This window comes from Nesoenas mayeri (genome assembly GCF_963082525.1).
Source record: "Nesoenas mayeri genome assembly, contig: SCAFFOLD_63, whole genome shotgun sequence".
Lineage (NCBI taxonomy): Eukaryota > Metazoa > Chordata > Aves > Columbiformes > Columbidae > Nesoenas > Nesoenas mayeri.
Window position 1 is genome coordinate 307,330 of NW_027660014.1, and position 26,926 is coordinate 334,255.

Genomic DNA, 26,926 nt, shown 5'->3' on the forward strand with positions numbered 1-26,926 from the left:
TAGGGAATAGAAATCCCCATAGCCAAGGCGCATCTGCCTTCTGGAGACAGACCATCCAGTCCATGACTCTTGCATTCAGGTGGTTATTGGGGAAGTTACTCTCAACATGAAGTGACCTCGATACACTGTCCCACAAGCCTCCATGGCCTCCTCAGCAACCACTGATGGCATTTATGCTCATTCAGGTTCATCTCTCCCAAAACATGATGTGCATGCTCATATCTTGCCTCAATGCAAACCTGGACTTCTGATCTAGTCACTCGGTCTCCTTCCATGGAGGGAAGAACAACCTCTCTCAGCTGTGGTAAGAGGGCACTGACCTACAAGGTGGTTGCAAGGGGCTGGTCTGTGACAATTGTCCTGGGGTAGGTGTCCCATGTTGTCCACGAGCGTGGGCACAGACCAGACCCTGCTCTGCTGGTCTTTCACATCTCTCCCAGGAGGCCTGGCTGTGTGAGGACATTGTTGTGTGCCCCCACCATGCACACCCACACACTTCATCTTTTCACGGGTAGTTTCCTCTCTGGGGCACTTTCCAGTGCAGCTCCTTGCCAGCTCTCCCCACATCCTGCTCTCAATCCAGCCCAGCAGGAAAGCCCAGTCTGGGCAGGCCCTGTAGAGTGAGATGGAAGAAACAGGTCAGTGACAGTGTCTCTCTGGCTGCCACGCTCAGGATGTCCCAATGCCCGTCAGCCTTCAGCACCCTGTGCCAGTCTCGCTCCCCAGGACAGCACCGAGTCCTGGCCCCGGGACTCTTCAGGCAGCTCCTGCTGCCCCATGGACAGGGCAGCCTGCCCCAAACTGGCACCCACGGCAGAAAAGGGTTTCTCTTTCCGTGTCTACACACACACGGTGCCCTGATCTTCTGCTGGGACATCCCATCTCCTCACAGAGCCTTTCCCCAAGGAGAGCACATCTACACTGGCCTGGCCAGATGTTTCTGCACCCTGTTCCCACACTCCACACAGCCCCCGAGCTGGGGCTTTTGCTCTGTGCAGTGAGTGAGCTGTGATGCCCAGGCTGTGGTGACTCTGCAGGGACATACTGGTCAGGTTGAGAGACAGACCCAGCTGATGTTGGTCACTGTCACTGTGACGGCCTCCCGCACAAGCTCTGAGGTGACCATGGAGGGTGCTCTGCCTTATCCACCATCTGCCTGGATGCTGGCCACCAACAACCCAAACCTGAACCACCAGCTCTACATCCCTCGAAAGCCAAACTGGGACCCTGATCTCATCCCACTGAGCCCACAGAAAACACAGAAAACAAAGCCTTTTGAGAGTCTATTCCTTAGGCGTATTCTTGAGAGCAACTTTGGAAGAAGACCTAAGCCTTCGAGCACTGTGCTAAGGAGATCCCCTTGCTGATGGAGATGCTGTTCTGGAGGCAGCTCTGTCACAGAAGTGCCCATTGCCTGTCCCTGCCTGTGGTCACAGGACTGACATGCAGCGGGACTGTAACCAAGGGTCAGGAGTGCTCAGATCTTACACCAACACAAGGGCTCACAGGAGAGTGAGGAAGTGGAAGGAGAACAGCTCTGGAAAGGACAAGGCTGCTGCTCCCTGACAGAGCTGCTGTGCTGAGACTGTTTCCCTTCAGCTCTGCACACAGACACTTTGTATTCAGCTTCGAAAAGGTCTCAGAGGAAGGATCTCAGACAAACAATTCAGTGCAGGGTCCTTTATTTTTTAAAAAAACACAGAGAGCATGGCTTCTCATTTATACAGTCTGTGACTCAAACTATACGTGTAGACAGTGAATTAGAAGTGGAATGAAAAACGGCATTACTTTGTGGGCAATATTATCACAGTTAAAAGAAAGCAAAACCAAATAAGCCTCCCCCAACTTCAAAACCCATCAAAACCTACAAGATATACAAAAGAGAGCCTGGGCTTGTAATGAGTCCTATATCATGAGTGATGTGCAGAAGACAGGAAGTTTATTGCTTTTGAAAAGCATCCAGCCATTAGTTTCCTCAGGGCATCCTTGAGCTCCTGGTTCCTCACACTGTAGATGAGGGGATTTACTGCTGGAGGAACCACCGAGTACAGAAATGACACTGCCAGGTCCAGGGATGGGGATGAGATGGAAGGAGGTTTCAGGTAGGCTAATGCACCAATGCTGATGAACAGAGAAACCACGGCCAGATGAGGGAGGCCGGTGGAAAGAGCTTTGTGCCGACCCTGCTCGGAGGGGATCCTCAGCACGGCCCTGAAGATCTGCACATAGGACAGCACAATGAACACAAACCAGACAAATACTGCTAAGACACTGACCACAATAATCCCCAGTTCCCTGAGAAGAATGTGTGCAGGAAAGCTTGAGTATTTGGGGGATTTCACTGAAGAACTGGTCCAGGGAATTACTTTGGCAAAGTGGTATTGAAAATGTATTGGCTGTGTTCAGAAGAGCATAGAGAAAACAGCTTCCCCAGGCAGCTGCTGCCATGTGGACACAAGCTCTGTTGCCCAGGAGGGTCCCGTAGTGCAGGGGTTTGCAGATGGCAACGTAGCGGTTAGAGGACATGACTGTGAGAAATTAAAACTCTGCTGCAAGAAAAGAGATAAACAGAAAGATCTGTGCAGCACAGCCTTCATATGAAATGGCCCTGGTCTCCCAGAGGGAGTTGCCCATGGCTTTAGGGACAGTGGTGGAGATGCAGCCCAGGTCAAGGAGGGCGAGGTTGACCAGGAAGAAGTACATGGGGGTGTGGAGGTGCTGGTCCCAGGCTATGGTGGTGATGATGAGGCCGTTGCCCAGGAGGGCAGCCAGGTAGATGCCCAGGAAGAGCCAGAAGTGCAAGAGCTACAGCTCCCATGTGGAGGAACTAAATGATGGAGCTGGTATTGGGCATTGGCTGCCTCTGTACATGTGCACCTGTTCACAGAGGAAAAGACAGTGTGCCTCATGCAAGACTGTTGCAGGTTTCTAAATCTCTTCTAATTCAGTTATGAATCTTCAGCTTGATTAACCTTCAAAGGAAGTGTTTTCCCAGGATACATTAATAAACAGAGGTGTTCCTATTGTAAGAACCCCTTTATTTGAATTCGCTAGGTAATACGTACAAACTCAGCAATTGGTCTTTTCAGCTATCTACATGGTTTTCCAGATCATTATAAAATGTACATTTTGGGTCCATGGAGTCTCCTGATTTAAAAGTGAACTTGCTATACTGTGTAACAGGCAAAGGCTCATGTAACTGTGATGCATGTTTAAACACATATCTACAAATTAAATAGGCTAAGATTAATGCTACAATGAATATTAACAAACCTCCTTAAATACGATCATATTATGTATAAGATTCTATTTCAGTTCAAGTGCAGTTCATTATGTTTTTCTAAGTTTTAGTGTAAAAGGAGTGATCTTTTCTGATTTCTACCCAGTCTCTGTACTTTTCTTTAATCTAATGTGATGTTTCCTGGAATCGATTCCTTTATGTTTCACAGTGTTAGTTACCAACAGTCCCACACAGAGGCCTCTCCACTGCTCTTTCAGGGTTTATCTTTTCAGGTCCAAGGACAGACTGGACCTCCAGGTCAGAAGGAAGGCACAGGCACAGCCAGTGCCACAGGTGGTTTCTTTTTCCCAAAGAAAACATGTATTGAATGTGCATTTGGTTCCCCAAAATATGCATTTGATTAGTTTTTTCTGTCAAGTTTACTGAATAGTGTCTCCCATACAATATTTCAAAAGGGCTTACTTTTCCTCTTATTCTTTAAGTAATGTGAATTCTCAGTAAATTAATTAGCAATACATTTATACATTTTACATTAATTTCCTGTCACATTTAAGCTGTCTTTTTATAGATTGATTGATTCATTCTTTCTTTCTATCTTTTCACTAGATAGATCCCATCTTGCCCCCAGAAGAGTAAAAATAGTCCATATTATTTCTGCTATAAAAAGGGGAACAGCCAAACCTTGGTATGATTTAATTAAATAATTACTTTACTACTTCTCTAGCTTTGTTGGTCTGGCATGGGAGAGCTTCAGGTCTGTTCTGGTTTGACTGAAAATGAGTTAATTTTCCTCATGCAGTTAGAAAACTTACTTTTTCATAGCTGGCATGGTCATTATTTGCATTTAGTTTGAGAGCAAGAGAGAACAGCCCAGCACAGAGTTGATGTTTGCAATTGCTCTGGTCTGAGAGCCAAGGACACTCTGAGTGCTCTGCCCACAGGTGTGAGGCAGCGAGGAAGGGGGGAGGGACGGGGCAGAGCTTGACTGACATCCAGGCTGACCAATGAGAGTGTTCCGTCCCATTAGCCTCACGCTTCATCTTTAGGAGAGTTGGGATCTTCTGGCCTCTCTCTCTCGGCCATTCTTGCTCTTGGGCTCTTTTATTTCTCTCGTGAGTTCTTCCTTAGTTTTTTTATGGGAGCCAGGGGAGTTCAGTTCGGGACGTTTGATTTGGCCTTTTGCCATTTTGGAGAGGCCTCTGCGCTTTTCTGCATTGTTTCTCTCTTTGGGATCAGCTGTTGGGACCAGGGTGCTGCTTCCTGGGACTGGCTGTGTGCAGACAGAGTTTGTGAGGAACTGCATTGCGTAGCTTTTATCGCTATATTATATATATATTTACTAGCAGTGTATTAGTATTTTTTTATTTTATTAAACTGTGTTTATCAATCCAAGTTTCTCCTTTCCCTTTTGAGGGAAGGCGGTGAGTGAGTGGCTATCGTGGTTTTATTGCCAGCGCATTGAGTCTTTGCATTTTGGTTATTGATACTTTGGTGACTCAAGTGACACATGTGGAACTTGTCTGTCTTTCGGAGGGATACCAGTGCATTGGGCCTTTGCATTTTGGAAGCTTTGTTAGCTTGGGTAACTTTAAAAAAGGGAAAAAGAAAAGAAAAGAAAAAAAAAAAACTAAAAGGAAAAAAGAAAAATAAGGAAATTAGAGAAAAATGAGAAAACACTAAAGAAAAGAGAAAAACAAGAAAACAGTAATTTGATAAAGGTACCTTTAGTGACTTTGTTGTTCATGCATTAGTAATTGTATCGTTGTTTGCATCTATAGTGATTTGTTGCTGTTGTTACTTGTGTCTTCGGTGATTTTCCAGTCCAATACTTACTGTTAACCAACTGTCTCTTTTTGTGATTGTGAAATAGGTAGTGGATAATCGACAGGAGGGATTTGGAAGGAATCCCCTCCCCGCCCTGGGTTGTATTTTGTGACGTTGGAAAGAGATTGTTTGACTCCCTGGGGAACAGCAGCCAGGGAGAATCTGACTGGATTTTGTAATTAATGGAGGCCACTGTAAATAATATGAATATGCTGCACAGATCTAGGTGGGTATACTTTGTGATGTGTAGTATACTAATGCCTTATATATAATATATCACAAGAAGTGTATTTTAAATCATATATTACCTATTGCAAAATGCATGTTACACAACAAATAAGGATACATAGGCATTATATTTATCCCCTTCAGATCCGTTTGTTTTGACCCTTGAACAGGATAATCAGGGAAAGAGATTGAAACACTGTTGTATAGGGCAGATATTGGCAGGGAATATACAGGGAACTTAGATCAAAATTGTCCCTTGGTCGATCCAGGGTGGGATCATAACATTCTTAAATCTAGCGACAGGCTGAATTGTTATTGACAGCGGATTTTATACAGGATTAGGCACACTAAACCTACAGCTATAAATATGCCAAAACTTTTTGAGATTAAAGAGGATTGTAAGGAATCTCCAACTGGGTTTTTAAACCGTCTCAAAGAGACATCTAGTTACAACAAATGATTGAAAAAAGGTTTAATCAGGTAATAGCTATGCAATTACATACTGCTATGGCTATGCACTTATTAAACACGAAGGGGAGATGTGGCAGTGTGCTAAGCCTGTGAGAAACTGTGAGAGTCGACAGTGTGAGAACAAGCGCTAGTGGAAAAATACAAGAAGCAAGTACTGTATGCTATGTGAGACATCAAGGACAGAGGGACTGATACAGGATTGATACATGAAGGACAGAGCGATAGCTTATGACAGACAAAACCTGTGTTTATGGCAGTAACTTTGGTGGGAACACAAAATATATCGTTTATGTAAGGACTCACTTGGCAAATCGGCAAATGCTTGAGCAAGAATCATAGCAAGTATAAATGCAAGCCTGAGTTTGTAATAAATGTCTCTCATTGCACCTTCCCAAAAGTCCATGCCTCATTCACTGCACCCTCACTGGCTGTTTGCTGAAACACAAAGCCATGGGCTGATCCCGACTGCCTCTGGGTGATCTCCTGCACCGCAGCACTGCCTTTCCACTGACGTTTCTTCCTCCTGGATATCCAGAATGCACCTCCCAAGTTGTCCTTTTCAGTTGTTATTTTTTCCCCTCTCCGGCCTCTTCCCACTACCATGGAAAGCTCGACTATCTCAGAAACTGCTCTGCAGGCAGGGACCCCAACCCGTCAGACTTCTTGTGGTCTTTAGCCTGACCAGAGAGAAGTAACCTCACCATGGACTCCTTATGCACCCATGGATGTTGATAGACAGAGTGTTTCCCTTGTCCACACAGATGCAGGAGTCACTGTGTCTCTCTGACCTCCTGCTGCCACTCCAGGAGGCTGGGAGGCACCCCAGCCCTGCCATTTGTCACCCTACTCTGCACTTACATGAGATGCCTCATGGCATAAAGAATGGACATGGGATCTTCTGTTCCAGGAAGCACATCCCAGTGCTACATTCAGGTGGTTCCCCAAAGGATGATACTCTCAACATGAAATCACATCAAGACACTGTCTGTCCCACAGACCTTCATGGAACCCCAAGTAGTAGCTGATGGTGTTTCTACTCACTGGGGTTCATCACCTCAGAAGCACTTTGTGCTTTTGTTTACATCTTGTCTACACAATGCAAACATGGACATCTGACCTACTCGTTAGTTGTGCTGCCAAGGAGGGACAAAGAACCTCTTCAAGCTGAAGTGAGAAGCCAGTGCTGGAAATGGTGGTTGTGAGAGGCCAGTCCATGATGATTGACCTGCAGCAGGTTCTCTAGGGTGTCCAGTGGACATGGGCACAACCACTCAGTGAGAAAGTGATTTACATTATATATGCTATGCAGAAGATATGAGCAGGTTATTGCTTTGGAAAGCAGCCAGTCATCAGTTGCCACACTGAATCCTTGAGCTCCCTGTTCCTCATGCTGTAGATGAGGGGGTTCACTGCTGGAGGCACCACTGAGTACAAAACAGACACCACCAGATCCAGGGATGGGGAGGAGATAGAGGGGGGCTTCAGGTGAGATAATATGACAGTGCTGACAAACAGGAAGACCAGGGCCAGATGAGGGAGGCAGGTGGAAAAGGCTTTGTGCTGTCCCTACTCAGAGGGGATCCTCAGCACGGCCCTGAAGATCTGTACATAGGAGAAGAAAATGAAAACAAAACAGCTGAAGACTACTAAGAAAGAAACCAGGAGAAACCAAACTTCCCTGAGGTAGGTGTCTGAGCAGGAGAGCTTGAGGATCTGGGGGATTTCACAGAAGAACTGGTCCAGGACATGGCCCTTGCAGAGTGGAAGTGAAAACGTATTGGCTGTGTGCAGCAGAGAATAGAGGAACCCAGTGGCCCAGGCAGCTGCTGCCATGTGGACACAAGCTCTGCTGCCCAGGAGGGTCCCGTAGTGCAGGGGTTTGCAGATGACAATGTAGCGGTCATAGGCCATGATGGTGAGGAGCCAATACTCTGCTGAAGCTAAAAAGACAACCAGAAATACTTGGGCAGCACATCCTGCATAGGAGATGGCCCTGGTCTGCCAGAGGGAATTGGCCATGGATTTGGGGAGAGTAGTGGAGATGGAGCCCAGGTCAATGACAGAGAGGTTGAGCAGGAAGAAGTACATGGGGGTGTGGAGGTGCTGGTCCCAGGCTATGGTGGTGATGATGAGGCCGTTGCCCAGGAGGGCAGCCAGGTAGATGCCCAGGAAGAGCCAGAAGTGCAAGAGCTGCAGTTCCCGTGTGTCTGTGAACGGCAGGAGGAGGAACTGGGTGATGGAGCTGCTGTTGGACATTGGCTGCCTCCAAGCACAGGGTACTGTTACAGAAGGAAAAGATAGTGAGATGTTAGGGGAGGCTTCTCTGAGCAAAGTCTAAGCCCTTTCTCATACACCCTCCCCTGCTCCACACCCCCTTGTCCTTTTCCAAACCTTCCCTCAGCTCCGTGTCTGAGCCCTGGGTGGTGCTGGCTGGAGGTGCCGTGAGGAGCAGAGCCTGTGCCCGCTGATGCTGAGGAGTCAGCCATGCTCTGCAGCAGTGGGGTCATGGGAACGGGGGCAGGGGACAGTCCTGGGGTTCAGCTTTGTCACATGCAGCTGCTCCTGGTCCAGAAAAACCTGTCAGCATCTGCACTCCCAGGGATAAGGAAATGAGATGGCAGAAGGTAGTTTTTGAGGTTTGTTTTGTTTACAGCTCCTTCTCCCCTCTCACCCTGGGGGATGTTCTTGGATGTCAGAAACCATCAGCATTTCTGCTGCACTCAGGGAGAACAGAGCGAGTCCTGCAAGGCAAGAGGATGCCTGTGGGTCAGTGCAGAGCGAGGGGAGCTGGTCTGTCCCTCTGTCTTGCTCCAGCTGCCCTGGGCTGGCACCTTTCTGAGATGGAGGGTGATCACACTCCCATGTTACCCTGAAGAGCCACCAGGCACTGCTGGGAGCAGAGGGATCCACCTCAGACCACTACACATCTCACTGTTTTCTAAAGTCTCAGCAGCCCACATTTAGCCCAGGGCAGAAGTAGCTCATTTCACAAACCAAACAGCATTTTCACTGTCACACCATTTCTGTGCTTCTCCTTGAGACTTTCAGATAACACAAAGATGCTATAGGATGGGTTTGCATCCTGGAGGGGAGCTCACAGCTGGGATGGAAACCTCATGCAGATAGCCAAGTGTGTTAATGCTGGCATTTGATTCAGGGAGATTCAACCCCACAGACTTCATTGCCCACACCCCACAGGTCAGAGCAAAGCTGGGACATGTGTGCCCATGGACACACCTGCAGGAAAGGACCCACAAGATCAGGCTGTGACTCTGCAGCTGAAACTGCCATCCCCAGAGAGCCTGACAGCAAGAACAAGATCCCAACAGCAGTGACCCAGAGCAGGGGAGCAAGAAGGAAAATGTGGTGAGGGTGGGTGTGAGAGAGGCCAGGGCAGAGGCAGCCGGGCACTCAGACAGCGTCACCCTTCCCCAGCTGTGCAGCCACCTCCCAGGCACCAACACTGCTGGGCAGCTGCTCTCAGCCCCTGCGCTCTGCAGAGGAACTGGAGCTCTGGCTGCACAGGAGCTGCTTCATGCCTTGGAGCCCCCGGCCCTGAGGGCAGAGGCTTTGCTGGGTGGGACAGGAGGCCAGGGGGCTGCTCACAGGAGGGATCTGACCTGCAGGGGGTCACAGGGACTTTTCTCTCTTCTCCCTCCCATAACAATTCCGGTTTTGGTTTCGTCTCATTTCTGATCATTTCCCTGCTGCCTGGAGATTCAACCCTGGGAGGTGTTTCCCTGTCCATGTCTGTTCCCTGTCAGTGCTCACAGACCATCCCCCTCTCTGTGCCCTCCCCATGGCCCTACAGATCCTGCCTGTTCACAGGGCACTGCCTGGGGGCATCTTCCTGTCTGCAGGCTGGAAAATAGGACAGGTCAGACTAAGGCTGATGGGTCCAGCCAAGGTGATGCAGGTGCTGTGCACAGCAGGGGGGTGGGGAAGGGGTGTCATGAGCCTTCTGGAAGATGTACTGATCACTCACAGTTGCAGTTCAGGAGTCTCAGTGACTTGTTTAAGCATGAGAGCTCATTTTCATTTTAGCCTTTCCTGCACCCCACACTGCTTGGGAGAGGAAACTGAAAAGACAGGCTCAGGAAAGCTCCTTATTTGTCTGCTAATCCTTACATTGATCTTGTCATTGGGGCATCGCCTTAGAGAAATCCTGCAGGTGATCTGGAGCTGTGAGCAGCCCTGACCCACACAGCACCCTCTCCACAGTAGAAGCACCTTTCCTGCCCTTATTGGGGATGCTCCTTCCCCTCACAGCTTCTCCCCACAGCATCATGGGGATCTCCCCCAGACAGGGACCCTGCTCTGCAGGACAGCCCTGGGCATCCCTGGGTGCTCCCGCTGCAGTCACCCTCAGCAGAAGTTGTCGTCATTCCCTGTCCCTCTGACAGTGCAGCAGGGAAGCCCTGCTCTGGTATGTGTTCCTCTCCTCAACAACAGAGATACTGTGAGAGAGACCTGACAGATCCTATAGATCATAGAATGTACCAGCTTAAGGTCTCCCTCCAGGAAATGCAGCTGCATTGTCCTACAGCCAGAGACTTACCGTGTTAGAACTGTGACTTGTCTCATTGAATCCTCAGCAATAAACCACCCCACATTGCCTTTCCCCTCTCTGTGCCTGGCTCCTGTGCCCTTGGTGCTGCAGGCAGAGCCCTCAGCCCTGCTGCGTGTGCAGAGGAGCTGCTCCTGGGCAGAGCTGTCTCTCTGCAGCGCTGCCGCTGCCATGAGCTCCCTGTGTCCCAGGAGCCCAGCCCAGCTCAGCAGCACAGGAGCAGCCCATGATGTCCCTTTCTCTGTCCCCTCTGGGCTCCCTTCAGGTGTCTCTGGGGCTCCAGTGGCACAGCTTTGAAGTTGAAGTAATCAGTGATGTTGATTCTCTCTCCTCTTCAGAGACACTTCTTTCCAGCATTGTATTTTTCATTTAAAAAATAAAATCGGTATGAGAATCATATTTTCTTGTCCCATCATTAGACAGGACACCAGGAATATTACAGCAAAGTATCTAATTTCTCCAAGCTAAGGGAGGAATATCTTCAGTTGAATGACTTTAGGCATTTTGTTCTGGTTTTACACTCCTAGGTCTAGAGAGACATTCATTAGTTTTTGGCCATGTCATGTCTGTGCTCTGCAGCAGAGCCTTTGCCCACATGGGCTCTTGGACACTTGGTACCAGGTTTCTTGTGCAGGTCAGAGCTGGGCTGGTGCCACAGCTGGGGTGGCTCAGCCCAGATGTGAGGCCATGTCCTGAGCCAGGGACCTGACTGGGGAGCTTGAGCTGTCAGTGCTGCAGACAGAGCTGTGACACGGATGGAATGAACTACCAGGCAGGGTGGCAGAAGTGAGTTCATCTGGTCTGCAAGGACAGGAGCCACAGTCCAGATCAAAACCCAGTCTAAACATGTAAAGAGGTTTACGCAGGGTGGATTGTGCCTGTCCATCCTCTTTGCTTTCTGTGAGGAAACGACAGGGTTGCTGGATGTGGGGACAATAGTTATGGTATTTCACTTGCAAGTCAGCAAGGCATCCATCATCATCCCCTGCAATATTCATGTGTCCAAGGTAGGACATTATGGTCTGCTTTGATGTTTAAGTAAATGGCTATAAAGCAAGCTGGATGGTTGGGCTTAGAAGGACAGTAGGTAAAAGGAGAAACTTTCCAGTCATGAGGACAGTCCAGCACTGGAAGCTGTTTCCCAGGAGTGCGCACCCACTCTGTCCCAGAAAGTGATCAAGATGTGTTTGGATAAAGCCCTGAGCAATCTGGTCTGACCCTGCTGTGAGCAGGAGGTTGGTCAAGACACCTCCTGAGCTCCCTTTGAGCCTGAATGACGCTGTCCTTCCTTCTCCTTCATGTTTTCCATTTAGGGACAGCTCTCAGGTGCTCCCTGAGCACACGAATAATTCAGAGAAGGTCTAGGGCTGCACACAAGTGCCCCCAAACAGCCCTGACCACAACTTTTGCATCCTTTTTCTTTTGCCCTGACCCAAAATCTTCTTTTTTGTTGTCCTAATGCCTTTCCAGAAAGAACTGCTCATCTTGTTAACCCTTTCAGAGCAGGTTGTTCAAGAGGTGTCAGCATCCACGTACAGAGTCTGCACAACAACCAGACATCAAATCCATCATTACAGAAATGGAGATGAGGCTCTTGACCAGCTCCTTGCACCGAGCAATTGGCACAACTTGTCTGCTGAGATTCCAGGGAACACCTGAACTTTAGGAAAGCGAGAATTTTTAGTCCTCTCTGAGCATCCTGGTTCATCTCCTGACCCATGTGGTGCTTCAGACTGTGAAGAGAATCAAAACCAACTTCTTGACTGGGGTAGTTCCATTTTACATGGTGCCAAACAGGGCAGATGAGTGGGGCTTAGAACTCCTATCTCTGCTGCACAGTTGGGACTTCAGAGATTAGAAATATAGGGAATGATGTTGTGTCAGTGCACACCACATAAAGATTCTGGCTTCCTTTGTGCCTTTTCACTAAGCTGGGATCTGTTCCTTGGCTTTCTATGGCTACAAAGGAAACAACTCCCCTATGCCACCTGCCCCTCACACCAAAAAAGGAAAGGAGAAAATGTATGGAAGAGGGATGAACTGGGAGAAATTCTGACCAACAGGTGTATTCTTTCAATAATAAAAAAGGTAGAAGTGAGAGAAAGCACTGTTCTAAGAACTTCATACAAGAGGCCAGCTACTGAAACACAATATGTATTTTGAGAAGTGAGAATGACTGCTGGGAGCTTTAGTTCCTCACCATAACCAAGAATACGGAGTGTTCTGTTATGGTTATTAGTGATAGTACCACTATTCAAAAACATCCTTGAAAACGTCGCTGTCATTCCTTGGCTGCAAAGCTCAGCCTGCTCTGTATTTGACAGGACTGCTTCAAACATCTGTGACCCAAGTCTTTTACCCAAGGAAGGGAAAAACTTCCAGTGCAGGCACCAAACCAGTGCCCAAGCTGCCTGGAGAGCCAGGACAGTTGTGCCACACAAGAGCCACCCTGGACAGAAGCTACGGTCAGTGAGAATTGAAATTATTTAAACTCCAATCATAGAATCACAGCATTATAGAATCATTTAGTTTGGAAAAGACACATAAGAACATGGAACTCCAACATAAGAACTCCACATAAGAACTCCAACAATAAACCATATCCCTATGCGCCACATCTGCACATCTTTTCAATACCTCCAGCAATGGAAGCTCCAGTCCTGAGCTGGCAGGACACCATTGGCTGCAGTTGGACATAAGATACTGGTCATGGCTGTGAGTTCAGCCCTCGCTGGCAGAATGTCTCACACCCTCACTGAGGAGGAGCAGGAGACTGGGAGATGGGAGCACATTTCAGTTTCCAGATCCCAGCACAGAGCCCAAATCATCCTGCCCTTGAACACTGCATCCCATTTCCTGAAACGCAAAGCTGGTGGGGCTTCTCTGGATAATCATGTTAAAAGGCATGAAAAGTCCTTCAAATGTTTGTGTAATTTGTCTAGAAATGTCAGTTTTAGATGCTTATATTTAAATATCTGTAAAATAGCACTCTGCATCTCTGGTCGCCCCTCTGGCAATGAGAAGTAAATAGGTATTTGCAATATAAGGCTCCATAAGTCATCCACAAGCACACATCTAAGTGGTTCAGATGAAGGGTGGTCTGGCAAACGTTGCCCTTTGTGTCCCCAGGTGATGGACACTGCTCATGTGCCTCTGCAGAGAGTGGCAGGAGCTGGATCCCCTTCTCCTTCCAGGAGAGACACTGACACAGGGGGAACTCATCAGGGCTTTACAGCATTTCACTCGGCATCAGTTTTGACATATTGGGTGCTGTCCTGTGACTGCCCTTGCTGCACAAATGATCATACAAACACAACCATTTAGTGAAACATGGACATAAAGGGGCTGTTATGGACAAGAAAGCTCCCTATGAACTCTGGAGAGAGAGAGGAAGTTTATAATAAGCACCAGGAAGAACCAAGAAGCTCGAGGCCTCTTATGAAGAGCAGAAGGCCCTGAGTAGCTGTGATTGGCCATGTGTAGGTGTGGGAGGGCATGTCAGGAAGAAGCAATGAGATGGCTGATGGCTTTAGTGAACCCCTACAGCCATGTCTGAACCCAGAAATGGAAAGCAGTTGATGTCTGCAGGTGGAGGAGGAATAGGAGGAAGATTTTCCTGGGAATATGGAAGGAAGAAAGGCCTCTCTTGGGCTAATCATGTATGGCAGTGACATTTCCATCCTGTGGGCATGGCTGTGCCTGTGAGATGGGGAATGGCTGCTGCTGGGGTGGCTGTGCTCAGTCATGGCCTATGAGCTGACCCTGCTCTGCTCCTCTCTTACACTGCCCACCCTTGGATGGACCTCAGGAATCAGCCATGAGCCTGGTGGATACATGAACCTCCTGGAGTGATGGGCTGTGTATCCAAGTAGAGAATTCAAGCAAGTGTGGGACTGGGACATTGAGGTGATTGGTGACCATTGCCAGGTGTATGAAAGAAGCTGGATGAGTTGTGAGGAGCTCACAGGCACTTCCAACTCTACAGAAACCAGAGCCCTGCAGTTAAAGTAACAGCAGCTTACATAAAACCCACCCCCAAAACACAAAACACTCACACTGACCAGAGGAAAAGCCTTGAAAAACATTGGAGAAAAATCTACCAGGTCCCAGGGGTCAAGGCTCAGCCATTCTGGTGATTAAAAAGCATCAAGGACTGACATGGCATCAGAGCCACCTCCACATGGCCCTCACCACCTGGAACCAGTGTCTGCAAGTCTTTCCTTCACCAGCCTCCAGGGACAGGGACCTGCACTGGTTGTTTCCTTCACAGCTGTGTCCGTGATGGCCCTTCATGGGGTCCCAAACACCCTCAGAAACTTGAGTTTTACTTCTGCCTTTCACTTCATTAGAGGATTGTTCATTCTCTCAGTAGCTGCAGTTCAAGATCACGGCAGCAGAGGGCTCACTAACATCGAAAATGCCCTTACAAGCCAAGGCTCTGTGCACCATTTTCCTAAAGGCTTCAAGTCTGCTGTCGGTGATTAGAGAGATTTCAGGAATAGCCAAATAGAGGGTATTTCCATAAGAAATAGGAATAAAGCCAAATTTATTCTATTTCCTTCCCTGATCGCCCTTCCCTCCCTTTCCAGAACATGTGGCATCAGCAGCCTCCAGTTCATAGTGATATGGTGCATCTCCCGATAAAGACTGAATATGTCAGAAAAGTGGGTACCTAAATCACCATGTGAGCGAGGAAACAGGCCAGGACACCTCAAGAGGAGTCACACTCCTCTGGACCAAGAGGTGGGTGTCCCTGGCAATCTCAGGTGCCACAGCACAGCAATACTTGTGTTCAGGGAGCTGGTCAAGTGACCCATCTCCTGTTCTGTAATGGTGTCTGAGTTTGCTCAGGTCACCCCTGACTTGAGGCCCATCCACTGCTGGGTGTTCTCCAGACTCCTGCCTTCAGGAACCAAGTCCTAGGAGACCTTGCTGGTGAAGATGGGGGCAAAGAAACCATGAAGAACCTCAGTCCTGTCTGATTCTACTGTTACGAAGTTCAGCAGCAGACCAACAATCAACCTGTCTATTCTTTTACTGCAAATGAAGCAATGTCAGCTCATCTTGCTTCTCTCATACTGCAACATAGAACGCGTGATTAGCAACATAATTACAATTACATATAATACAGTTAAACCTTACTTACTAAGATCAAACAACTGCCTGCCTATTCTTAAAACCTTAACTCCATTATAACAACCTTATCAACACACTATTTTAATAGATCCAAAATAACCAGACAAGTTAATACAATATATTCTCTTAACTTCCTAAATATCTATAACTGCGCAGTTTATAGAGTAATGTACTTAATACCATCAGCATATGCTAATTATTGAATTAATATCTTAAAACTTATTTTTAAACTTATATTTAACTTATAAACTTATTAACTTATAATCTTATATTTAAACTTATACTTAAAAGACCTATAGCTTAATCTCAACATTTCTTTTAAAACCTTATCAGTTGCTAAATAAAGTTACCATGGTAGAAATATCTTATAGTTTTACCTTATCTATGCATAGATTATCTAATTGTAATATCGCCCTTTTGGAACTCTTACTATCTATTCAAATTAGCATTTTCTATAGAAGGTACCTTATTTGTTTACTAATAAGCTTTTAGACCACTGGGTCTAGGAGCATCTATAACACTGAATAGGACTTCATGGTTTACATTTAAGACAATTCTCACAACTTATCTCCCTCCTGTCCTTCTGCATCTGTTGAATCTTTGTTGTCTTTATTCAGCCATGGCTTGATCCATTTCGCAGGAATCCATTTTGATCCTTGGTCTGTAATGACACAAGCATAACCCTTTCCCCAAGTTATTAATTGGAAAGGACGCTCCCATTCACCAGTAGCTCCATTGCGTATTTTGACCTGACATTGATTTTCTCTAAGGTCTGTCAAGTGTCCTTTTAAGCTTGTTCCATGATGAATCATAGGTGGAATGTCGAACCCTTGTGGAAGGCGTAAAAGGTTCAAGACATATAATGCTTTGCTTAGTCTGTCATGTGGAGTACTACAGTCAGTTCCCCCTTTTTGTTTGTCAAGTTGATGCTTGAGAGTTCGATTCATCCTTTCTACCAAGGCCTGACTAGTAGGAGAATTTGGTATCCCTGTAATATGCTTAACACCCCACAACTGAAAAAAGGTGGCAGTAGCTTTGACGATATAACCAGGTGCGTTGTCTGTCCTGACCTGTGCAGGAACTCCCAAAGCTGCAAAAGCAGAACGTAAATGTCGTTGCACACGTGAACTAGTTTCACCAGTCTAAGCAGTGGCCCATATGGCGAAAGAATATGTATCAATAGATACATATAGATACAAGAAAATGAGCTCGGCGGTTTCCTTCAGCTAAATCGCCTTGAATTGTCAGATGACTACGGATATGTGTTATGAAGTATCGGTGTTGTCTCTCTGCCCCTATCAGCTTGTCTTTCGAAGCAAGGCGCGACGGGTCATTGCGGTCTAAGTTAAGAATAGATGCTTCCTCACAAGCATCAATCCACAGTAGTCAGCTGACGACAATCGTAAGGAGTTAATATTTGCCCATCAAAGAGACTATTAATAAAGCCTTGTGTATATTTTCCATGCAATCCATACTGCTGCACCGCTTTTCTAGCCTCTTTTATCTCCTCCCAACGCAACCCAGCCCACCCAGGACTCTGATTACCCCGTTTGTCTCGCTGGGAAATGACTAGGTATGCACTTGTTATTTCACCTTCTATCATCGCATTTCTGATAATTCCTCGCCGATGTTTTTTAATTTCATAATCATCCATAGAACCCGAACCCCCCAGCGCACCCCCTGCCGCACCCCCCTTCTCATCACCATCAAGATAATCGCCTATCTGAGTGCTGGATTCTTTCAGTAATAGCTGATCTATTTTTTCACACAGTTCTTTTGCCCAGTTGTCTTCTTAGAGAGGTGACAACTGTAGCACATCAACATCTACCCCCAGTTCCAAGACTTTGTCATGTAAACCCAACAAAGAGTGACAATGTGTTGAGTGTTACAAACTACATGATCATGTAGAAGAAATGGACATGATCTTCTGTCAGTAACTCAAGGAGGAAGTCTCCAGTCAATGAGCAGGTTCCTATGGGGAACTGTAATTGCTCTGATATTCACTGGCCTGACAAAGTGGCAAGTGCCAACAGTCCAGAGGATCTTGGGCCAACTGCTTAACATGTCTGCATCATGGGCCAGTGAGAGTGATGCTCACCTGGATCTGGAACTGGGAAACAAGGAAACCCTGGTGAGGGATGTGAACATCGGTGTCCACCTTGCCTGTTGTGACCAGGACACAGGGGGGTCCCAGGCACCAGATGGGAGGGAGGAAGGCCAGCAGCAGAGCACAGGCTGGTGGGCTCCAGAGGAGAAGACCTGGACATAACTGGGGGTCTGATACAGTTGGTGCCATGGAAAGCAGCTCTGAAGGGTGAAGGAGCTCACGAAATCTGATCAGCCTTACAGGACAGCCTGCTCCAAGCACAAGAATGATCTATTTGAGAACCAGTGAAATGAAGCATTTATCTCTTGAGGGTGTTGGTCTGAACCGATGGAGCTGCAGGGCACAAAGGCAGCACACAAGAGGTGGAAGCAGAGGAAGCTGCAAAGGAGGAATTTAGAAACCTTGTCCATGGATGTGGGGATGATGCCAAAGCTGCCCTGGACTTGGTACCTGCAGGGGAGACTGAGGCCAGCAAGATGAGCTGCCATTGCTTCCTTACAGTAAAACAGTAGACATGGTGAACACGGGCCTGCCACTGAACTTCATAAGAGTAGAATCAGACAGGACTGAGGTTCTTCATGGCTTCTTTGTCCCCATCTTCACCAGCAAGGTCTCCTGGGACTTTGTTCCTGAACTCAGGAGCCTGGAGAACACCCAGCAGTGGATGGGCCTCAAGTCAGGGGTGATCTGAGCAAAATCAGACACCATTACAGAAGAGGAGATGGGTCACTTGACCAGCTCCCTGAACACAAGTATCGCTATGCTGTGGCACCTGAGATTGCCAGGAACACCCACCTCTTGGTCCAGAGGAGTGTGACTCCTCTTGAGCTGTCCTGGCCTGTCTCCTTACTTAAGTGGTGCTTTAGGCACCCACTTTTGTGACATATTGTTGTTTCTTCATCAGGAGATGCCCCAGATCAATATGAATTGGAGGTTGCTGCTACCACCTCTTCTGGAAATGGGGAGGAGAGAAAGCATGGAAGGCAACAGAAGAAATGCTGCTGTATTGCTCTTTATTATGGAAATGGTCTTTGTTTGGTTATTCCTGGAATATCTCTAATCATCCACACCACACTTGAAGCCTACGTGTTCCTGGGTGTGGGAACAAGAGGCTGTGCAGCTCCAGCCAAAGGATCTTGAACAGATTATACACAAGTATGTTTTTTATGAGTGTAAGAAGGGATAACCCAGGCCAGTGAGAATGATATCTCGGGTCGGAAAACCACCCTCGTATGTATGATGTGTGAATGTTGGGCCTGGGATTGTGAATGAGTGGGTCGGTACGTTGCCCACAAGATACTCATGGGAACGTGACTGAAAGGAGTCACAGCACGAGGGTGGTAATTGAAAACACTGCCCAACCTCTTGGTCCAGCCCTGCATCTGTAAACACATAAGTTGACAACTGTTAATAAAGGGAGCTCAGCTCTGCCTGGCTCTGCTCTCGCTGCCAACAGGAACCATGTGCCTGTGCGTGTCTGTGTGTGTCTGTATGAATCGTTCTCATCACCGCACCCGGGAATCTCAGCAGACATGTCATGCTGATCCGTGGGTTCAAGGAGCTGGTCAAGAGTCTCGTCACCATTTCTGTAAAGGTGGCTTTGCTGCCTGGCTGATGTGCAGACTCTGTACATGGAGGCTGACACCTCTTGAACAACCTGCACTGAAAGGGTTAACAAGGAGGGTTGTTCTTTCTGCAAGGGTATTAGGACAGTGAAACAGAACCTGTTTTGGGGCCAAATGAAAAGGTGTGCAAAAGATGTGGTCAGGACTGTTCGGGGGCACTTGTAAAGCAGCCCTGCACATGTGAATTATTCCTGTGCTCAGGGAGAACCTGAGAGCTGTCCCTAAATTGAAAACATGAAGGGGATGAAAGGACAGTGTCATTCAGGCTCCAAGGGACCTCAGGAGGCATCCTGACGAACCTCCTGCTCACAGCAGGGTCAGACCAGATTGCTCAGGACTTTATCCAAACACATCTTGGTCACTTTCTGGGACAGAGTGGGTGCGCAGTCCTAGGAAACAGCTTCCAGTGCTGGACTGTCCTCATGACTGGAAAGTTTCTCCCTTTCAAGAGCACCTTTCCAAGCCCAGCCATCCAGATGACTTTTTACCCATCTACTTGCACACTGACACAGACCATAATATCCTACCTTGGACACAAGAATATTGTGGGGGATGATGCTGAATGCCTTGCTGACTTCCAGGTAACAGACCACCACTGCTCTGCCCACGTCTACCACCCTGTCCTTTCCTCACAGAAAGCAAAGAGGATGGACAGGCACAACCTGCCCTGGGCAAACCCCATCACCTTCTCTTTCAGACACCCAGAAATGGGGTCCCAGTGGACATGTTCTGGGGCACAGCCCTTAGTTCCCCTGCTCACCCATTGGCCATTTTGAAAAGTACACACACTGTGTGAGAGCTGCCAGTGGTCAGGGAGTCCCCCCAGTCTCCATGAGCTTTCACAGATGGTGCAGAGTGGCCTCACTGTGACATGGTCCTGCTGTCCCAGCTCCTGGGATGCTGCCCCTGCTGTCCCATAGACTGGAAAGGATTGTGTTAGTTCCAGTGATCCCTGACTTGATCCCCATCCACTGCTGCTTGTTCTCCTTCAGATTCCAGTCTCAAGTCACAGATGCTTGGGAGGCAGCAATTTCTCAGAAGAAAGATTCTTCCATTCAGAGTGCTGGTAGGAAATGTATTTTGCTGAGTAACTGGATACAATTATATATTTTACTATATACTTACCAACACGTAAATATTTTTTTTCCTTATGATCACATAGACAGAAAACACAGATCTGTTGAGATCACTGTCAACATGGCATTCTAAAAAGAGAATAGTTCAATTAACAGTTCAATTATCTTTCTTAGTGCTGTAGGCTTTGCTAGGATAGAAATCTTGAGAACATTTTTTTTTATTATTTTAATGGAGGGAAAAGGAAACCAAATGAAAGATTTCAAGTGAAGACAGTGTCTTCTTTCAACTTTAAGAATCAAACTTTATTGGTGTTTTATTTCTCTATTCTTTGTTTCGAATACTTTAAATATCAGTGTTTTCTCATGAGATCAAAATGAGACTTTTCAGGATGTGCATTAAGAACAAGAGGAGAACTTCTGATCCTCCACTAGATTTGCCTTCTCAGCACTCTCTCTGTTATCTGTGCATCTCATCTCCCCCATCCTCCAGCTATTTCCTCCTGCCCTGACTAAACTGACCATGTCTGAAGTCCCATTTCCAGCAGCTGATCTGCACACAAGCACTTGCGATTGCTCTCTGGGTTTCCCTTCCTCTTACTGTTTGATCACTCAGACACTTGTCAACAACCCAGTTGCTGCTTTCAGCTTCAAGGAGTTAAAAGCTTCCTTCTCTTTCAGTAGTCTGTCTAATTCTGTCTTTACCCAACTCTTCTATTGTGTTTATTTTATAATTGCCTTTCTGTCTAAAACATTTCTTGCATGGTTCTGCCTTGGAGAAGGTGAACCTCAGCGGTGGCCATTAGTCCTTGGGATACAGTTGAGGAGTGTGTTTTCTTTTAATCATGAATCTCATCAGTTTTGCTTTGTTAGTTCAAAAGTAAAGCAAAGTCCCTCTTTGCTGTGTGCACTTGGGTCTCCAAGGAGAGCAGGTGGGAGCTGGTGCAAAGGAGGTGGCACATCAAGCTGCAGACTGCAGGGACATCTGGTGTGAGGAAAAGGGATGCAAGGCCCAGGGGGCCCATGAGAGAAACGATAGGGTTGGGGAGGTGAGGAGCAAGGTTGTCCACACAGTGTCACAGCTCAAGGGACAGCTTCTCCAGCCAGTCCAGACCTCCTCAGGAGAGACCCTGGATCAGCATCAGACAATGCTGCAATCACATCTTCTCCAAACTGAAAAGTATTAAAATACACCCTTTACAATAGAAAGACTTTTTTATCCGAAGCTTTTTGAAATCTTTCTCCATAATTACACAAAGAAAATTCTCTAACTATACAAGATTGGAAGGAAATTACAAGAAGAGACATGGTTTCTTAGAACTTTCTTGAGTGTAATGAGCCCCATGGTGCATTTGGTGCTGAGTCCTTGAACATTACTCAGGTGCTGCGAGGAAATTACAGACCTTTCCAGCAGTCAAAGCCAGAAGAAAAAAGTACTAAGTTCCTTGAAGTATTAATGAGTTCCACTGCGGGCAAGTGCCAGCAAAGCCTCCCCAGGGACTCATTAGAGCAGAGAATTGGAGGCCATGATGGCAGATAAACAAAGGGAAACGTGCAGGCAGCTGAGGTGCTGAGAAAACCCTGGTTTAGTTGGATGAAGCAGAGAGGCCAAGGCCTGACCCCCAGCCCCTGGGAAGGCAGATCCTGTCCCTCACACATTGCTCAGAGCTCTTCCTGGGGCAGGGGGCTGTGGGCTGTGTGGTGCTGAGTGAAGGACAATGGTGTGACAGTTCCCAGCCTTCCTGGGGGTGTGCAAGGAGACCATGAGGTGCCCCAGTGCCTGAGGACAACATGTCTCCTCACAGGGCTTGGTGGCAGAGGCCATTGCCATAGCCAAGGGGACAAAGACTTGGGTTCTCTTGGTGACATCCAGCCTTGCCAGTGCCCTTTGCCATCTCCACCACAGGTTGTCCTACACTGTCCCACAGCTGCTGCTGTTTCCCTGCAGGCTGTAGACACCCATCTCGCTTTCTCCTCTTGCTCTTCATGGAAAAGATTCATGGAATCCTACAATAACACAGGTTGGAAGAGACCTCTAAACACTATCTCTGTCCCACTGACCTTTATGGCACCCCAAGGAATAGCTGACAGTGTTTGTGCTCCCTTGGGTTCATCTCACCACATGCACACAGTGGACATGCACATGATGTGTATGTTTACAACTCATCTGCACAATGAAAACACGGACTTTTGACCTAGTGTTTCATAGAATCTTAGAATGTCCTGAATTGGAAGGACCCACGAGGATCACGGAGTCCAACTCCTGTCCCTGCACAGGATACCCCACAGGTCACCCCGTGTGTCTGAGGACGTTGTCCAGTCTCTTCTTGAACACTGTCAGGTTGGGGCCGTGACACCTCCCTGGGGAGCCTGTTCAGTGTCCAGCACCTCTGGGTCAAGAACCTTTTCCTCATGTCCAACCTGAACCTCCCCTGACACACCCTTCTTCCATTGCCTTGGGTGCTGTCATTGGTCACCACAGAGAAGAGATCAGTACCTTCCCTCCTTCTCCCCCTGTGAGGAAGCTGTAGCCACCATGAGGTCTCCTTTGAGTCTTCATCTCTGATGCTCAGAAACCCCTTGGTTTGCTTTCTGAAGCAGAAAGGAGAAGCCCTGACCTGCAGGCAATGGGAAGGGGGATCCTGTCCCTCACACACGGCTCAGGGCTCTTCCTGGGACCGTGGGATGTGGGTGTGCAAGGCCCAGGGAAGGACAACACTGGGACAACAACTTCCAGCTTCCCCATGGGGCTGCAAGGAGGCACCGAGGCCCCAGTGCCATGAGGACACCATGTCTTCTCCTGGGCCTCAGTGGCAGAGACAACTGCCCTGGCCAAGGGGACAGAGACCTGGGTTCTGTGGGTCCCTTCCAGCCTTACAGAGTCCTTTGCCATCTCCACCACAGGCTGTTCTACACAGTGCTACCCCTGCTCCTCTTTCCCTGCAGGCTGCAGACACCCATCTCGCTTCCCCACCTGCTCTCACTCCAGCATTTCTGCACCTTCACTGCTGTGTCTGCACCCTCACTGGCTGCTCTTTGGAACACAAACCATGGGCTGATCCAGCTCCCTCTGGATCACCTCTTGCACCACAGCACTGCCCTTCCAGTGACATTTCTTCCTCCTGATATCCATTCCTCACCTTCCAAGTAGACCTCTTTTTTTCTCTTTCTTTCTTCTTCCCACTATCAAGAAAAGCTCAACCATTTCACAAACTGCTCTCCATGCAGGGAACCCAAACCGTTAGGCTTCTTGTGGTCTTTTACCTGACCAGAGAGAAGTCACCTTGCCATGATCTTCTAAATCCCATGAGTGCTGCTGGCCTTTCAGCTTCTCTGACAGACACGACCATGTCCCTGCTGCTGTCCCGTCATGTTCTCAGGTGGGATGGACGTGACAACCCGTCTCTCCTCCTGGTTAAGACCTGTGGGCACTTGGGCAGATGTTCTTTCCCAGCCATGTCCCTGCTGCTGGGCTGTCACCTCCAGACACAGAACTGACCCCACTGTCCCCTTCACTGTCAAAATCTTTCCACTCAATTACGAGTTTTGGAGACTCAACTGCCATCATAATCCCACACCCATCCATCCCCCTCCTTATGGGCCATGACCTGACTAGATAAAACTATACTTGTTTTATCAAACTGATCAAATCTATTTCCTACTAAAGATCTGAGAGGAGAAGCATTCTTGAATGGAATGTGAAATGTTGAAACCTTTTCTATGTCCTCTCCTACCTCTTTTATTTCTTATTGTTTTCCTTCTTCCTAGTTGCTTATGGTGAATTTGCTACCTGAAGTGCAAAGCCAGTCCCACACCCAGAAATGAGATCTTGTTTATTCCAGAGTTGTGCAAGTCTGGATGCTGGAATGAAACCAGCACAACAGATAGAGAAGGAACATCTATTATATACAAATCTTATCCCTACATTCAGACCCTCCCGGCAGTCCTAAAGAGCCATGTGCTTACACATTGGCATATTGGTTACATAATCATTTTACCACTACACATGCTTGTTGAGAGAGGGTCCCGGGCTGAGCCTAGGGCTCCCATCCTGGGGATGTGTGTTTTAGTATTATAATGAGCGTAAAAGGAGCAAAGCTCAGCTAAAGGACACTTTATGTAACAGTCTTGAGACAAATGTTAAAACAAGACTCAGCTAATTGTGCAGGCTCCAGAGTGTCTGTGCTGCAAGGACAGTATTCTTTGCAGGTTCTGATTAGGTGTTTTAAATGTCACTTTTATCTTTGTTAGCGGAGCAGACTGACCAAAACTGAGAGGATTTACATATTTTAGGTTAGGTTAGCAGAGGATTTACATATTTTAGGTAGGATGGTGTTTTTGCTGACTCAAGTTCATGTCACCTCATATACATGACGTACATGCTCACATCTCATCTGTTCAAAGCAAACATGAACCTCTCACCTACTCATTCAGTGTAATTCCATGAACGGACAAAGACCTCTTGGGGTGAGAGGCCAGAGCCGGAAACGGTGGTTGTGAGGGAGCAGTCCAGGTGATTGACCTGAGACTCCTTCCACGGGGTGTCCAGTGCACAGGGGCACAGCCCAGCCCCTGCTCTGCTGGTCCTGCAGGTCTCTGGCAGGACCGTGGCTGTGAGAGGACACTGCTGTGTGCCAGCCCTGCACACACACACTGTTCAGCTGCACACTGATGTTTCATCTGTGGCCACTTCTGTAGGAATAAACTTTGCAAGAAGATATAAACCATCATGCACTGCCCAAAGAAGATCATTTTTCCTTGTGCAAGTACTGTTACTGAGGTCAGGTCTGTCACAGCAGTGCCCATTGCCTGTCCCTGCCTGCGCTCACAGGACTGACACACAGCAGGACGGTGACCAAGCTGCCAGAGCACTCAGGCCTTGCACCAACACAAGGGATGAGAAGCAGAGTGTGGAGTGGAACCAGAACAGCTCTGGGAGAACAAGCGTTGCTGCTCCCTGGCAGGGCTGACATGCCAGAGCTGTTTTCCCCTCCACCCACGCACAGGAACTGTCTCTGAAGCTCCAAAAGCCCTTGCAGGAAGGATATAGTGAAAAACAAGTCACTAAAGAGCCCTTTATTCTGTTTAGAGACAAGGAGAGCACTGCTGCTCATTTAAGCAGCTAACAGTTATAAAAGAAAAGCCAACAGTGAATTAGAAAGGGATTGACAACATTATCATGATAAGAAAACAACCTACAACACCAGAAAATCCAGTTGACAGGCTGGGCTTGTAATTAGCTGCATTAAAACTCCTGTATAGAAGAAGATGGCCAGTTTATTGCTTCAGAAAACAGAGGGATATGAGTTTGCACAGGGCATCCTTGAGCTCCTGGTTCCTCATGCTGTAGATGAGGGGGTTCACTGCTGGAGGAACCACTGAGTACAGAACAGACACCACCAGATCCAGGGATGGGAAAGAAATGGATGGGGGCTTCAGGTTGGCAAACATGCCAGTGCTGATGAACAGAGAGACCACGGCCAGGTGAGGGAGGCAGATGGAAAAGGCTTTGTGCCATCCCTGCTCAGAGGGGATCCTCAGCACGGCCTTCAAGATCTGCACATAGGACACCATGATGAACACAAAACAGCCAAATGCTAAACAGACACTGACCATCAGAAGCCCAAGTTCCCTGAGGTAAGAGTGTGAGCAGGAGAGCTTGAGGATCTGGGGGATTTCACAGAAGAACTGGCCCAGGGCATTGCCCTTGCACAGGGGCAGTGAAAATGTATTTGCCGTGTGCAGCAGAGCAGTGAGAAACCCAGTGACCCAGGCAGCTGCTGCCATGTGGACACAAGCTCTGCTGCCCAGGAGGGTCCCATAGTGCAGGGGTTTGCAGATGGCAACGTAGCAGTCATAGAACATGATGGTGAGCATAGAATACTCTGCTGTGATGAAGGAGAGAAACAAAAAGATCTGTGCAGCACATCCTGTGTAGGAGATGGCCCTGGTGTCCCACAGGGAATTGACCATGACTTTTGAGACAGTGGTGGAGAGGCAGCCCAGGTCGAGGACGGCGAGGTTGAGCAGGAAGAAGTACATGGGGGTGCAAAGGTGCTGGTCTCAGGCTATGGTGGTGATGATGAGGCCATTGCCCAGGAGGGCAGCCAGGTAGATGCCCAGGGAGAGCCAGAAGTGCAAGAGCTGCAGCTCCCGTGTGTCTGTGAACGGCAGGAGGAGGAACTGGGTGATGGAGCTGCTGTTGGACATTGGCTGCCTGTGGGCATGAGGACCTGTGCAAGGAGGAAAGACAGTAACAAGTTAGAGGAGACTTCTCTGGGGAAAATAAACAGGCTGTTTCTCATGGAAAACCCCCTCCCTGATGGAGGGATGTTTCCGCTCATTCTCTCTTTCTACCAATTGAGAAAAACAGTTCATCACAGTTTAAAATGCAATTGGGCATCTGGTTTCCATGGACACACCTGTGAGGCAAGATCCACTGAACTGGTGTCAGAACAAAAACTGACCCACACTCCCACCCCAATCCCAGAGAGCAAGAGCACCAGGGACAGGTGGAGAAACAGGGAAGGACACTGCAGTGTAACCAGAAAATAAAGCAGGGACAGAAAGGCAGACGGGCATGGTGTGGAACCTTCTCCTGACCCGGCTGTGCTGCTGTCACTCACATAGTGACACTGTGGAGCAAGTACTTTT

General features: G+C 47.9%; 2 pseudogenes across 2 annotated transcripts; both read right to left on the reverse strand.

The window, feature by feature from the left end:
* Positions 1-7,087: 7,087 nt before the first annotated feature.
* LOC308052420 (olfactory receptor 14A16-like) lies at positions 7,088-8,020 on the reverse strand (annotated as a pseudogene). Its single transcript has one exon. The product of its transcript is annotated as an olfactory receptor 14A16-like (transcript).
* Positions 8,021-25,549: 17,529 nt separating this feature from the next.
* LOC308052422 (olfactory receptor 14A16-like) lies at positions 25,550-26,482 on the reverse strand (annotated as a pseudogene). Its single transcript has one exon. The product of its transcript is annotated as an olfactory receptor 14A16-like (transcript).
* Positions 26,483-26,926: the final 444 nt, after the last annotated feature.